This window comes from Thermobia domestica, chromosome 3 (genome assembly GCF_964235325.1).
Source record: "Thermobia domestica chromosome 3, izTheDome1.hap1.1, whole genome shotgun sequence".
Taxonomy (NCBI): domain Eukaryota; kingdom Metazoa; phylum Arthropoda; class Insecta; order Zygentoma; family Lepismatidae; genus Thermobia; species Thermobia domestica.
The window spans coordinates 190,312,798-190,329,205 of NC_137456.1; the positions used below are offsets into that span (position 1 = coordinate 190,312,798).

Consider the following 16,408-nt stretch of genomic DNA (forward strand, 5'->3'; position numbering starts at 1 on the left):
CCTCGATGTAATCACCTTTTTTGTTCGACCATTTGTTACAATAAAGTTACTGTAGGCACCGTGAAGCAGTGTTTTTTAATCATCAGATATCAAGTAATGGTTTCCAGCCTGTTCTGCTTTAAAGCAGGAAAAAGGTGGAGTTAACTGGGGAACGGGAGTAGTTCAGGGCTGCAGGAAGCGTGCTTTAGTCGTTCCCAGTGTAAATGCTAAATAAACTCAACAGTTATCTTGCGTTGAATGAGGCCTCGCAATTTCATTCAGAAGAATCACATCACAGCGGAAGAATCACATTCTCGTCTGATGGCACTTCGCAACTTTAGAAATGTCCTGTAATACCTTTCAACATTAACAGTTCTTCCTGCTCTAAAAAACCCATCAGTAGTACATCTGATAGTCCCAAATACAGTGCACAAAATTTCCCTGCACGAAACAACCACTCTGAATTTCTTCTTCCGTGGAGAAGATACAAGCTTCCATTTCATGGATGCATATTTTCTCAATAAAGTGAACAAATGCAATACTGTTTCTCATCAGTCATTACCCTATTCCCCTTCACTGCGTTATGCTGCAGCATATTTGACGACGTCGCTATTCTTGTTGTATTATGGTTTTCGCATAGTGTCCGTGGCACCCATTTCACGCAATTTCCTCTTCTTAAGGATATTAACCGCAATGTTATGCAAGGCACCACATGGCAGTCCCAGCCCACCTTATACTGAACATCTTCTGCCCACACGAATACACTCATCCAAACGAGCACAGTTCACGTCAGTGTTTTAAGTACTGGGTCTACCGCTGTCTAGGATTCTTCATTAACAATACTCGTCCGTCGTCAGTCTTTAAAGGCACACCACCACTTCGCTACACGTTACTTTGAAATCGAGCCCACTTCATACACCTCCACAATCTGCCTATAAATGTCAGCAGATGTAGTGTTTTTCGCCCACAGGAATTGTACCATCGATCTCACTTCTATTCTTGACCAATTTTCGAGACGAGTCACAATTTTAAAATTGTCCAGACGATCTGCCATTTTAAATGTCCATTTCTTGGGTATACATAGTCAGAATCCGAAGTCCTCAAACTAAACATGTTATTGTCGACAAATGAATTTTCGTTAAGTTACAGTGTAGTATAGTATTTATTTTCGTCCTTTCTTCATACATTTAGCACTGTATTACAATGCATCTGAAGTGGACACATCATTTATATACAAAACAAAACAAAACAACTAACTAACTAACTAACTAACAATAATAATAATAATAATAATATGTAAATTACATATCCTAGGTTAATAATCATGCCTTACATTTTGCATGTTATCATTACTAACAACAAAATTATAGTAAGCATTACAGTGAAACCTGTCAACTTGGCCACCTCTCTAAGTTGGCCACCTGCTTATCTTGGCCTAGTTCGTCTTGAACCTGCATTTTCCCATAAGACATTCGTTACTTACTACTCTATAAGTTGGCCACCTGTCTATCTTGGAAGTTGGCCACACTGAAGCAATGTTTACCCTATGATGATAATGATAAATTTACCTGCGTATCTTGGCCACGAAAAATACAGTTTTGTTATTTTTCTTAACTCTTTCAAATTCCCATATGAGAGGCAGATGTTCTGTATTTGTGACTGGACATAAAGAAGCATAGATTCGCACAATTTGTTCTTGGAGGTCAATGACCACAACACTACCCTCATAAAAGGGTGGTGAAAGGTGTGAATAAGAAAAAGCACGTACAGCAATCCAGGAAATGGTTGTACGTATTTGTTTACCCGGTCTGTTTTGGTAAAACCATTAGCCATATCGGCTCCTTTCATCAGTGGGAAGCTTTAGTAATTCCGGAAAATTCTCAAGGTTAAAGCTCACTTGTTATTTATTGGCACCTGACTGCATGTCAAAAGGTAGCGGAGGTTTTGGGATATGAATTCCCTCAAGATTTTCTCAAAACATATTTTGCTCCGAGGGATGTGCATATCTGACAAAAGGAATAAAGCAAATATGTCTAGAATGAACCACCATTCAGTAACAGCTGAAAAGAAGTCATATAAATTGCATATGAATTTCTCAATTTATAACTTAGCTTTTCTTGTTTTCAATCTGAATAACTCAGTGTGCTATAATATCAATTTCAATAAACTGCGTACATACACTTCTATTTCATGGTTGTTTGTGTTATTATGTTTCCAATCCGAATAATCCAATGTACCAGACTAGTTTTCAGGAAGAGAAATGTATGACTATATATTAGACATACTATCAAGAGCGCCGATCCTGGGGAGACCGAGGGGGCCCGGGCCCCCCAAAGCTCATGTGGGCCCTATTTTATTTATAAGTATACAATATTTGGTATAATTTGAGTGCAATTTGTCTTAAAATCTTCTTATACATATACCTTCTTCATCTGAATGGGCCCCTCCAAATTTACAGAGAAGTCGGCGCTCCTGCATACTATAGTAATATAATATTTTCTATTACTTTATATTTTTATGATTACTCTATCTACATTTATAAGTAGCTGTCGTGCCACTGCTTATTACAATTTTACAATCAAGTAATACTGGAAATCCTATTCTAAAAATACACGAATCACACTTATTTTCTGTAAGTTGGCCACCTGTCTAAGTTGGCCACTTTTCGATGGAACCGATGGTGGCCAACATAGACAGGTTTCACTGTACTTGCAGTGCATGTAGAAATCTTTACACATATATATATAATTTTAGAAACAAGTAATGACATTGATTTACCTAGATCATATAAAATGTTTATGTAGTTAGCAATTCACGTATTTCTCTACCGAGTGAAAGCAGTGTTGTAATAAATATTTCTGAAGTATTTCTGAAGTTCTTTTTTAAATTTAGCAACAGAGTCCTGAGTCTTTATATCTTTGCGAAGTTTATTGTAAAGCATGACACCTGTGTGTTTACACCCTTTTTCATATAATACAGTTCTGTGTTGTAAAATAGAAAAAAATGTTTTTTTTTTTTCTTGTATCATATACTGTTCTACTCGCGTAATGATTCCCTCTAGGTGTCTCTTTACAAATATCAGTAAACTTACGATATACAAACATGGTCCTGGAAGTATACGAAGTTTTTTAAATACTGCTTTGCAATAATCTTTCAGTTTAGCAGTTGCCATCATTCTTATTATTCGTTTCTCTATTGTGAAAATTACTTAGGCTTTCTGTATGTTTCCCTGAAATATAATGCCATATGTTAAATTTGACTGGAATCATCCCAAGTAAATTGTTTTTAAAGTAGAATCTTTTAACACGTTTTTAAGCACATTAATCGCGAAATAAATCTGATTTAATTTTTTACTAAGCTTAGTTATGTGCATATCCCAGGAGGGATTTTCATCAGTCCAAATTCACAAGAACTTGGTTGATTACACATAGTCTATTTCGTTATTTTCAAATAAAGTATTTACAGGCTGTGCTTGTTTGTTGCGCAGGTGATGAAAATTGACTTCGTGTGTCTTTTTAATGCTTAATTTGAACTTATTTTCTTGAATCCAGTGAGATAGTTTGCAAAGGACTTCATTTGCACTACCTTCAACAACCACATTTGTTTTCCCTTTTACTATAATATTAGAGTCATCTGCATAAAGGGATACTTCTGCTGGAGCAATATTACCTGGTAGTCGTTAATGTATATCAAAAATAATAACGGCCCTAATACGGATCCTTGTGGCACTCCACACGATATTTCTTGTTTCTCCGATTTAAGTAATTCCGTTTGGCTTTCTGTTACTGTATGTAATTTCTACTATTCGCTGCCGACTTTCCAGATACAATTTAAATCAACTGCATGCAATGCCTCTTATTCCATAATCTTCTACCTTTGAATAAAGATTTATATTTGATACTAAATCAAATGTTTTGGAAAGATCAAGGAAAACATCTACACATTTCTCCTTAATATCTAAACTTTTATGTACATTTCATAAATTGCAGTTTAAGTTGATTACCCTTTTAAGAAGCCATGTTGCTCGTCTGTTATTAGATAATGTTTGAGTAAAAGGGAAGCTACCCGGACACTCATTGTGGTTTCTGGAAGTTTTGAGAAAGTTGAGAGAAGTGAAATAGGTCTATAATTTTCAAGCGCTGATTAGTCGCCATTTTTATTTGTTGCTTTTACTTTTGCAATTTTTAATACACTAGCGAATTCTCCATTTTAGAATGACAAATTTATAATGAACAAAGAGGGTCAGTAATATATTTAACGATTTTCTTTACAATACTTGGCAATATGTATCTACGCCAGCTGGCCACTTGTTTTTCGTTTTCTTTACCACTTTTAATATTTTAGTATTAGTAACTGGATGTAAATATATTGTATTGTTGCAAATTTTTGAGAATATTTTCGAAGTGGGCAATAGTGGCCCATTATTGTATATTTGTGATAAGTTGCTGTAATAATAACTAAATAGGTCAGCTATTATATGAGAAATTTTTATAATGTTGCCATTTTTTAATTATGACTAAACAGTAGCGTAGCTAAGAGTTTTTTTCAGGGGGGCCAATGAAGGGCCCAAGAAAATTTTGAGGGGGCCATCTCCAAAGAATGAAAAGTTTCATTCATATATATATATATATATATATATATATATATATATATATATATATATATATATATATATATATATATATATAGAGAGAGAGAGAGAGAGAGAGAGATGTGTCTGTGTGTATTCAAGGTGAATGTTTTCATCTTTGTTGTTCATGATTTTACTCTTTTGAAAACAGTGAAAATGTAAGAATTTAGTACCTCAAATGACTAGGATTCATTAATGCAATTGATTTCTAATATAGGTAAATAGTTATTTAATCACTTCGTTTAAAATATGTGTAGCTGGTTGACTTAAGTAGAAGCAAACACACTTTTACAGGTAAAGAAAATAACTTATAGGTTCATGCCTCTACTTAAAGAGGATCTTTCTATTCGTGTGGGAAGCAGCAAACTTATCCACAACTTGTTAAAGATCTAACGATTTAGCAATTTTCTTCTCAATACAAAGTAACACTGAGTTTTTCAACCTATCATGAGTCATTGAATTGCGTATACAAGTACTTAATCTTTTCAAAGAAGAGAATGACCTCTCACATGTAGCACTAGAAATTGATATAGTCACAGAGATGATACCTAGCTTGTAGGTTCCTAGGAATGCATTTTTGTAGACACAAAGATCAACGAAATTTGTTAAGGAATCAGCTTTGGTCTTCTTCTCGTCTTCATACAACTTAATTGTGTTTGTGAGGATTTTGAGTTCTCGCTTTAATGCTTGCAGATCACTCCATAATGCTTGGCCATAGGCTCGACAATGCTGTAATTTAAAAAAGCTCTCACTTTTCGGATGTAGAGTGATGATTGATCTGATGATTTTGCTACATGATACAAAGCGGTTTTCCATATCAGTGATTGCCTATCAGTAGCAGGCAGAAAAATGTCTCTTGGTAGATAGTATATTATCTTTAGAAAATTCGTTTTCTGCATCCAATGAAGGAAGAGATTCATCCAAAATGAATTTGTGATATTTCGATGGAGGATGTCTAGTTCGTTTCCATGAGGAACCTCTATATTCTATTTGTTTCCGGCTCTGGAGTTCGAGACCATTTTCTTTGCACATCTCCAAACATTCTTGATAAATTTGTTCGAATATTGTTAGTTGAGAGTCATATTCACCAGACCTCATCTTCGACAGCGTTTAACTAGTGTATCTATAAGAATCAAACCTTCTGACATGTCGAAGAGATAAGGCGAAACTCAAAGTTAAGTACAAGTAGTCTACATTTTAGCAGCCCGAAAACATTCCCTCGTATACAGATCACACTAATTTTCCGAATGGAATGATGGAGGTAAAGAAATATCACAATTTCCAGATTTGTTTTAATACCGCATAATAATATAATGTGTTGAAAACAGATTTTATGAAAAAAAAAGAGGAATAAATGGATATGATAATTTGTAAAAAAGTGATAGTGCTTAAGTGAATTATAAGAAAAAGCATTGAAAAGTAATCAAGAGGAACCATTAATATGCTTTACCTTTGTTATAATAACTTGTCCTAAGGGACAACGGTCATATAAACTAATGAGACTTTTTAGTTGCAAAAAAATCACAAAGCACTTAATTTGAAATTAAAGACTGATAAAATTTGGTAATATAATGGGGATTCAGGCTGGCAGAGGGAGAGAGTGAAAACGGAGGCAACAGAGACGTCTTTTTTTAACTATGTGCAAAGAGATTAATCTTGGACTTCGGATGAGAGGTTACCATATACTCATGTGAGTTTCAACTGCTACCACTTGTAAAAGTTCGTTAAGAAAGACAGTCTGAGCTTTCTAGTTTTAGTTTCCTAGCGCAATTAGTTTTTGTGACAAGTAACTCAGATATGCAAATAGCATCATTAATATCATTAATAGTATATATCATATATCATTAATAGTATATGTTAGAATTCTCTTTGTGTAAATAAAATTGTAATTAACAATTTCGAGGTATAACACGTTCTTTTACTTAACTTCTACAAAAAAAAAGATGAGAACCTACCTCTTATGCACAGATACGACAGCGTGGGATACTGTCGGTCAGTAAATAATATAATCTGAAGTCATCTACCATACCTAACTAAATATAATTGATTAATCATTTTTATTAATCAATAAATAGTTGTTTGGTAGATAAACTCAATAATAATAATAATAATAATAATAATAATAATAATAATAATAATAATAATAATAATACCAAATTATTTAATGGATGGTATGCATTTGTTCTATGTCGCCATAATCAATGGAAATTAATTACTTAGTGTACGAAGTCTTTTTTCGTCCAACACAAGTGTAATGTTTTAGTGCAGTGCATGCTATTTGTAAGTAAGCATATCATATTTTAGTATGACTTTCAACATTGAAGCGAATGAGAATGCCGACTGATTTTGCTATTTTTCTGGTTCTTTATCGAAAACAAAGAAGATAACTTATAACGGTATGGACTGGCATGAATTTTTAAATCAACCCTCGTATTATTCCAACATCAATTCTGGGAAATGAAACGCAACCAGTTAACATTTGGAGAAGAATAATACTCAAGAATTTGTTACCCAAAAGGTGCCTCACTTTTCCAGACAGCCCTGCTTCCTCCCGTCAGCCTATATAAGGAAGAGGAATTTTGCTACTCTCGAGATCAACGCCCACGCACCAAGCCCTCATGACGATGACAGATTTTTACGTGACAATGTGAAATCTATCAATAATCGTCAATCGTACAACTTATTGGAACAATCAGTGTTTTTAATGTGATTTCTATTAACCTATGAACCATTCATTATATATTACACTAGTTAACAAAGGTTTTGTTACATAAAAGGAAATACCTGTTCTTAAAGGAACTTTTTGCGCTGAATTCGAATATGCACTCGGTTTTTCTCCATCACGTACGATTTTCCCGTAACAGAGGGATTTTCGGGAAAATCCCTCAAAAATTTCCCTTTTCGTTTATTTTACACCCCAAGATCTTGTCCCCTTGCATATACTAACATAGAAATTATACCTAAGTATACTTTGATTCATATTTAACAAACCCTCCAAGTTTCGTAATAATCGCTTTATTCTTTCTAGAGAAATAAATATGTTTGTATGTATACTGTGTGTACTGTTTATTGCACCTTATAGTAATGCTTTCAGATCTCTTAAGTTGAGGTAAAACGTTTTGCTTTATTACCACAAACACATATATAAAATATAATACAATATAATTTACAAGTGTGACAATTTACAATAAACAATAATACAAATGTACCAAAAGGTCATGAAAAGACAATCAAAACTATCACAATATATGAAACTTCCATTGGGTTACAAAAACGTACACTACTTCCTTCTTTTGTAAGAAATGTTGCATTCTCTAACAAGACCCCAACAATAGTCCCCCATCATTAAAGGATCCCATCGTCCCTGGTACCTTTTCTCCATTGCCATTATATCTTGGTGGAATCTTTCCCCCTGTTCGTCGCTGAGAGCACCTAGGTTAGCAGGAAAGAAGCTGAGGTGGGAGTGCAAAAAGTGGATTTTTAAAGACATCCTACAACCCAACTCTTTGTATTTCTGTATCATGTCCTGTACGATTTCTGTGTAACTCTCAGCTTTGTTATTGCCCAGAAAGTTGCGCACAACACACTTAAATGCTGTCCAGGCAACTAGCTCAGCACTGTTTAACTTGCTGTCAAAGCTATCATCAAGCATTAATTTCCTAATTTGGGGACCAATAAACACTCCCGCTGAAATCTTAGCATCACTCAGGTTAGGGAACTTATCTCGCAAATACTTGAAACCTTCACCAGATCTGTCCAGGCTTTGACAAAGTTTTTCATAAGTCCTAACTTGATATGAAGTGGCGGTAGTAATATCTTATTAGGATCTACCAAAAGAGCGTATTTGACGTTGCATTCTCCAGGTACGTAATTCACTCTAGGTTCCCATTCCTTCACTTCATAATGTTTGTCATCAGCTCGGCTATCCCATAAACATAAAAAACATTGGTACTTCGTGTAACCGCACTGCAGTCCTAATAAAATACCAACTACCTTGAGATCACAACATATTTGCCAACAATGGTCCTTGTAATTTATAAGATTTAGCAAAGTTGACATGGTGTCATAGGATTCCTTAATCTTCACTGAGTGCGCAAGTGGTATAGAAGGTTTTTTATTTCCATTATGTAAAAGGACAGCTTTAAGGCTGACCTTTGACGCGTTGATAAATAACCTCCATTCTTCTGGAACGTAAGGAATTCCTAGCTCCGCCATCAACCCATTTATATCCGTACATACGCACACATTATCTTGCATTGAGAAATAGCTTGAAAATTGAACATGCCTTTTCATGTACACTGATATGTTCGTTTCTGCATCCAATAATTTCCACTGCTGGAGCCTTGATCCCAGAAGTTCCGCCTCTTGTTTTGTCAGGTGCAAATCACGGACTAGGTCATTAACTTCACATTGCCGGATGAAATGTGGCTCGCGAACACAGTCGGGGATGAACGTTGGATCCTTGGATGTACATGTTGATGTCGATGGTTCATCAAGGTCATGATCATCAGAGTATTTTGGCCATATCTCTTCCCAGTTGGTAGGGAGCTCGGGAAGTGGAAGTTCTTTTGCATTCTGTTACATTTGATAACAAATATTGATAACCATTTCATGAACAAAACGAAAAAACTTGGAGAATTGTATATATATGTATTAAGATATACATATACTGTACGTTTAAAAAAAATATACGTTGGAAGTACATTCTATTTATATACACGTTTCTAATTTACAGAGAGCAATACAAATGTGTTGTTGACTATTGTAAATATTCATTTTTATGTCTGTGTTTGTAGTAATAAAGCAAATCGTTTTTACCCCAACTCAGGAGATCTGAAAGCATTACTATCAGGTGCAATAAACAGTGCACACAGTATACATACAAATATATTTATTTCTCTAGAAAGAACAAAGCGATTTTTATGAAACTTTTAGGGTTTATTAAATATAAATCAAGGTATACTTAGGTATAATTTCTATGTTACTATATGTAAGGGGACAGGAGCAAGGGGAATAAAATATCTGAAAAAGAGAAATTTTTGAGGGAATTTCCCGAAAATCCCTCTGTTACGGGAAAACTGTACGTGATGGAGAGAAACCGAGTGCATATTCGAATTCAGCGCAAAAAGTTCCTTTAAGATCAGGTGATTTTTCTCATGTAACAAACAAAATGTTTAAATTTGTTAACTAGTGTTATTAACAATATAATAAAGCAAAAACTTAATGTTTTCTACGAACTATATTTTAGTCTGCTAGTGTATTCTTGCGCTGTTAACTGGCAACGGTGTGAAGCTCAGGAGAGTACCACTCACTCGCCATGTAGGAGTCAACGCGTCAGAGTGTTTCATAATGTTATAGTAGTACTACGTATTAAACTTACACTCTCCAATATTAATTTGCATCAGATCGAAGTGTTGTAAAAAGGAAGAAATGCAATGAAAATTTGTACTATGCAGGTCCTGATAGTCTACTGGCCAAATAATAGTTTTTACCCCTCCTAACGAAAGTAAATATGTTTTGTGAATATTGTGGATTTACAGCGTAAACAATATGTTTCCATTGTACATCCCCAGTTAATATATTGTGAATTTAAAACTAATGAAGAAACTCATAGAAGGGTGCTACTCTAATCCAGATAATGAAGACATTAAATAAACTTATCTTTATACAGCGATGGAAGTGAAGTGTCTGTAATAAATTTCATACTCACTAACAGATTCATCATATTCGTTCGGCCGTAAACTTCGCGTATTATTTCGGTATCGTATCGGTTCGTATACCACAGTGATTGGGCCATCCTTTTTCTAAGTGAAATCTTGTGTTTTTGTGTTCTTATACGTGTGTAAATGCTCTATTTCCATTGAAGTTAAAAGTTAAATATAAGTGTTTTGCAAAATATTTCCTTTTTTTAATATGCAATGAAAAGTAATATTTAATAATTTCAAAGTGTGTGATCTATATTGTCTCTTTCTCAGCGAATGGAGGATATTACCTTCTAATAGTGTATATGGCCTAGAGTAGAATTAATCAGGTAAGGTATTTCTAAGCAGTGGAGGGCAAACATTACTTTCGTCTCCCACTACCCATCTGGCGTAAATCTCACATGACTGCCCCACCTTGTATTCTTTTACAGGTATTGACCAATATATCTTGGAGCTGACGCAACAGCGACGGTGGGTATACGGCTAATGTCTCTAGTTGGTGTAACGCCCGAATCCTAGGACCGTGGAAGTGGTGTTATTTGTTTCGTTACCAGTTTCTTACTATAACCTATTAATTTGTGTAAATGAATGATAGTTTAAGGAAGACTCTTAAAGAAATCCAAGGTTCGAATCCTGATTACATTATAAGTTGGTCTTCACAAACTGGAACAAGCAAATATTAAACCCACTCCCCTTATAACTGGCGCACCGAATTAAGACAGATGTTTTAGTGGGGAGAAAGCGAGTTTTTGAACTCCACTGTTTCGTATTCAATGCCATTCTAGTAATTTTTGTGTTGTGTTTTGTAGTATAATATTTTACAATGTCAACTTCTAGCGAAATGGAAACACTGCTTGAAGCGGTGAAAAAGTTGTCCGCAGATTTAGCTAATACTAACCAAGTGATAAAAGATAATCATAATGAGTTAGTCAAACAAGGTAATAGTTTAAAAGCAGAAATCACAGAGTTACGTGAAAAGTATGAATTTTCAACTCAGGAACTTACGAATGGTATACAGAGAGTAGAAGCTGAGTGCAATGCTTTTAAAGTAGAAATTAAAGTTGAAATTGAAAATTTGAAACGTGAAGTTAGGAATTTTAAAGCAGAAGTAAATGACCGCTTTAATGAAATGAAAATTCAAACGAACAATCAGCTGATCGAAACACGGAGTGAGTTGTCATTAGCGATCCAGCAGGTTGAAGCCCAAAGTTGTATTTCACTAACTCAAATGAAGCATGATTTTCAACAAATTTCTAACACGTATGATTGTAAAATCGTAGATCTTGAGGAGAAAATACGTAGCAATCGAAATTCATTGGTAGACATTGAAAGTAAAATTCAAAAATGAAATGAAATCTTTGAGTTTTACGTCCCACGGTTATGCCGGTTAGGCTAAAGGAGACGGTGATGATGAGTAATGAATGAAATGGTGGAATGAAGAAAGTGGGAGGAAACGGGAGAACCACGAGAAAACCCACGCACACGGTGTTTGTCCACCACAAAGTTCACTTGGCGGGGGCTGGGATCGAACCCGGGACCCCTAGCACCAGAGGTGAACGCTCTACCACTGAGCCACCGCGAAGTAAAATTCAAGCCCACCAAGCACAGGTAATCCAGTGCATGCAAAAGGTAACTCTAAATGAAAGTAGTGTAAATAATTGCGGCATGGAAGTTGATCGGATTAATCAATCGTTACTTTTTCTCAAAAATACAGTAGATCGTTGTAACAACATTGTAGTAGAATTAACAAATGATAGGGAAAAAGAATCAAAACAGTATGTGCAGATCCAGAGTACTGTTTTGGAGGTTAAAAATGAAATTGGTAACCTCAAACAAGAACTGCAAACGCTACAAGCTCAATTAACTTTGACCCAAAAACAAATTTTGAACTTGCATGTGGAATCTAGACCCAGTAGCGTTGCTAATACTCGTAGTGTAACTAATTCACTATACAGTAGCTAACACTTCATCAACTCGAAGTTCTACTAGTCGTAGTAACAGTAGCAGCACTAACACAAGTTATGAATCTAATAGCAAACCAAAATCCAAAAGTAAAAATCGTAATCGTATTCATAATAGAAAACCAGTTCAGATTACAAATACTAGGCCAATTAAGCGTAGTGATATTGAATCGTTTGAAAAGTTTTTAGGACACGAAAGCGAAATCACAGCTTCAAACTTCTTGGAACTGTTTGAGAAAAATGTTAAATTAATGCAAATTCCTGAAGAGCAGTATTTAGATATTTTAGATTTTTTGATGCAAGGATCTTCTAAATTTTTGTTCCTTACTCGTAAACCTGACTTTAAATCATATAGTGATTTTGTTTTTGCTTTCAAGCAACAGTTCGAATCTCCGCAAGTTGTAGCTGGTAAAATGTCAGTATTGCAATCCAAAAGGTACGACGCTAAAGTCGACGGTACAGTTTACCAATTCGTAGCAGATCGCTACCATAGAATTCGAAAATTGAATGAAAACGTTAGTGAAGCTTTTATTTTGAATACAATTAAATTGTTATTGCCTAATTATTTTCAGAAACAATTGGTTTTGTTACCATCTTTGGATTTGCAAACTATGTTAAATGTTGTTCAAAATCTTGAAACATTGTCAAAAAACAATGACAACTTTGGAACAAATAGTGGATTTCACAAGAAACAAATTCGTGTAAATCAGGTTAACGTCAGGTTAAATCAGGTCAGGAAAATGAAGGTGACGAACATAATTTTAAAGAACCACAGTCTCACATTAAAAACAAAGGTAAAAAGCAATCTCATAGCAAAGGTAAAAATCAACATTTTAAGAATAAGAATAAACCAAGGAACGTTCATTCTCAGCGTAATCCTGAAAACGATAATCAGTACGATAGCCAAGAAGCTATACATTACACTGAAACTAGGCGCGCTGATAATGGTGGGCACATGCCTCAACCATTTCCAACTTTTCATCCTGGTAACCAACCACCTTTTATTTCAAATTTTAATCAACCTCGTACCTTCCCTCCTCCTACATCATCAGGTAATCAGAGTAGACAAACCGTTAAACTAGAAACGCTCTGCCGAGAGAGTGCTTCTGGTAGAGCTTATGAAAACTTTATAATAGTCATGATGTTAGTAATGAAGATGCACTCACCCCAATTTTTCCTGTGGAATATGTAACGTTGAGTAAAAATATTAATAATGTTGTTAATTGGGACTTAGATATTTCTGAAGATGAAATAGAAATTGATGAAAATGTAAGTAAGGGTAATAACACTCGCACTGCAGAAATTTATTGTAAAGTATTAGATACTCAGTTGAAAGCATTGTGCGATACAGGAGCTTCAGCATCCCTTATCAGTTTTGAGGCATGGAAACGTATTTCTTCCGTAATTTCACATCCGCAATTAAAACCTGCACCACATATTCTCTTGGTAGATTATTCTGGTAAAAGAAAAAAGCAGGTTAAAGGTGAAGTAAATATTTGTGTGGAAATAGAACACTTGATGTTCGACATAAGAGTTCTGGTAGTAGATGAATTAAACACAGAATGCTTGTTAGGTCGTAATTTCCTCACAATCGCCCATGCGATGATAGATTTTTCGAAAAACGTAATTAGTTTTTCTGACGGAAAAGAAATTGTTGTTGTTCCTATGCTTATTGAAAAAACACATAGCAAAGAAAATAGTTGTTGTCAACCTAAGAAGATTTTGACTTATGCTGATCGAATAAATAAACCTGTTGACACTGAGTTTGGTATTTCTGTACAAAATAATAACTTGTCAGATGAAAGTTCAGAGTTCGAACCCAATCATGACTATACATCTTCAGCATGTCCTGTAATTAATAGTTTGGTTTCACAAAAAGGTAAATTAGAACAAGAGTGGATCCGTGTTTTACATGAACGAGATCAGGCGTATTCACAGTTGAGAAAAGAGTCGAAAGATTTTCGAATAAAAGATCTTAATATAAATCAAGCAGTAGAAGAGAATTTTTTATTCGAGTACTATGGTTTACAAATATCAGAAATAGATAATGAGATTCAAAATGATCATGGTAATTTCCAAAGTAAACAGGAAAGTTGTGGGGATAAGGTATCAAATGATAATGCTATATTTGGAAATGTGTATGCTGTAGCAACAATAAACGAAATCAGGGAAAAGGTACATGAATGTGATCATTTAAGTAATGAAGAAAAACAGCAATTATTTGATTTGTTGGTAAAACACCGTGATATATTCACAGATTATCCAGGTAGATGTAATCAATATGAATATTCCACAGATGTTGACACTACTGACCCTATAGTAAAAAGACAATATACTTTACCCTACCATTTCAAAGAAAGCATTGACAAGCAAATTAATGAATGGTTAAAAGTAGGTGTCATTGAACCAGCAGTGTCGATACATAGCCACCCAATTTTCTGTGTACCTAAGAAAAACACAACTAAATCTAAAGTCGTAGTTGATTTGACTGAGCTGAATAAGCATGTTAAATTAAAACAATTGAAAGTAAACCGAATTGATGATTTATTGTTGAAATTTCAGGGTGCTAAGTTTGTAAGTTCAATTGACCTCGTGTCATCGTATTCACAAATTCCTGTGTCTGAGGAATCTCGTGATTTCATTGCCTTCTCTTGGAACGGTCATATGTACAGATTTACTGTTATCCCATTTGGATACATAAATGGTTCTGTTGCTCTCATAGATGCATTACAGAAGGTGCTAGGTTATGCATTGTATAACAAACTTGTTTCGTACATTGACGATTTAAGTATTCCAACTTTTTCTTTTGAAGAACAATTAAATTTATTAGATCAGTTATTTACTAAGCTGAGTAAAGCTAACATGACTGTTAACCTTTCAAAATCTTCATTTTGTAAAACTAGTTTTAATTTTTTGGGTTTTGTCGTAACACCTGAAGGTATTTGTAAAGATCCTTCTTACGTAGAAGTTATTCGCCAACTACCTCGTCCAACCAATATAAAACAATTGCAACGAGTTTTAGGCCTTTTCGAATGGTGTTCTAAATTTGTACACAAGTTTGCTGAATTAGCTGTTCCTTTATTTGAACTTATCCAGAAAGGGAAAAAATGGATTTGGACTCCAGAATGTGAACATAGTTTTCAGTCCCTTAAAGACAGTTTGGTTCAAGATGTACTACTCACTCACCCAAAACTTGATTCCGATTTTTCATTGATCACCGACAGTTCACAGGTGGCCGTGGCTGCATACTTTTTCAAGAAATTGATGGTAAACGTAACATTATTGGATTTTGTAGTAAAACTTTAAATAAAGCGCAGCGTGCGTATACTACAACTGAACAAGAGGCGTTAGCAATAGTGATTTCTATTCGTAAATGGGGACATTTACTGTATGGTAAACATGTTAAAGTGTATACTGACCATAACTCTTTAGTGTACTTACATAAGATCAGAAATTGGAATTCTCGTTTAGCTCGTTGGAGTCTCGAATTACAAAGTTTTGATTTGGAAATCATTCATATTCGTGGAATTGACAATAAAGCCAGTGACGCCTTGTCACGTATAGTTTTAGCTCCTAAAACTGAAACTCATACGGTGAATCACCTCGAAGTGTTACCGTCATTTTTCGGAAATATGACCATACAGGAACTAGTCGAAAAACAACGTGAACATACAGAATATGATTCAATAATGAAATTTCTTCAAAATCCTAATGACCCATACTCTAAGGTGAAAAACCGAAATCTAGAAAAATTTTATAAACTTGAAAATGGTGTACTTATGAACAGAAATTTCCATTTTCCAAATTCTTGGAGAATTTGTGTTCCACCTTCTTTAGTTCATATTGTCGTAGAACATATGCATTGTCAGCGAGGTCACTTTGGAATTGAAAAAACCTTTGGTTTTGTAAATGAAATTTGTTATTGGAAATCCATGAGAAAAGATATCAGTAATTTTATCAATGACTGTATTGTATGTAAAGAAACGAAAGTAGAAACATCACCTCCGGCAAGACCAATGGAAAGTATTACTGTTAATGGTCCTCGTGTACTCATTTCAATTGATATTTTAGGACCATACGTTTCTTCTTCCTCAGGTTATAAATATGCATTGTCAATTTTAGATGTTTTCACTAGA

General features: G+C 34.6%; 1 protein-coding gene across 1 annotated transcript in view; it reads right to left on the reverse strand.

Annotated features, from left to right (window-relative positions):
- The window catches only part of LOC145680909 (putative methylthioribulose-1-phosphate dehydratase), a 615,106-nt gene that overhangs the window by 252,154 nt on the left and 346,544 nt on the right, over nucleotides 1-16,408 (reverse strand). The window lies entirely within an intron of this gene.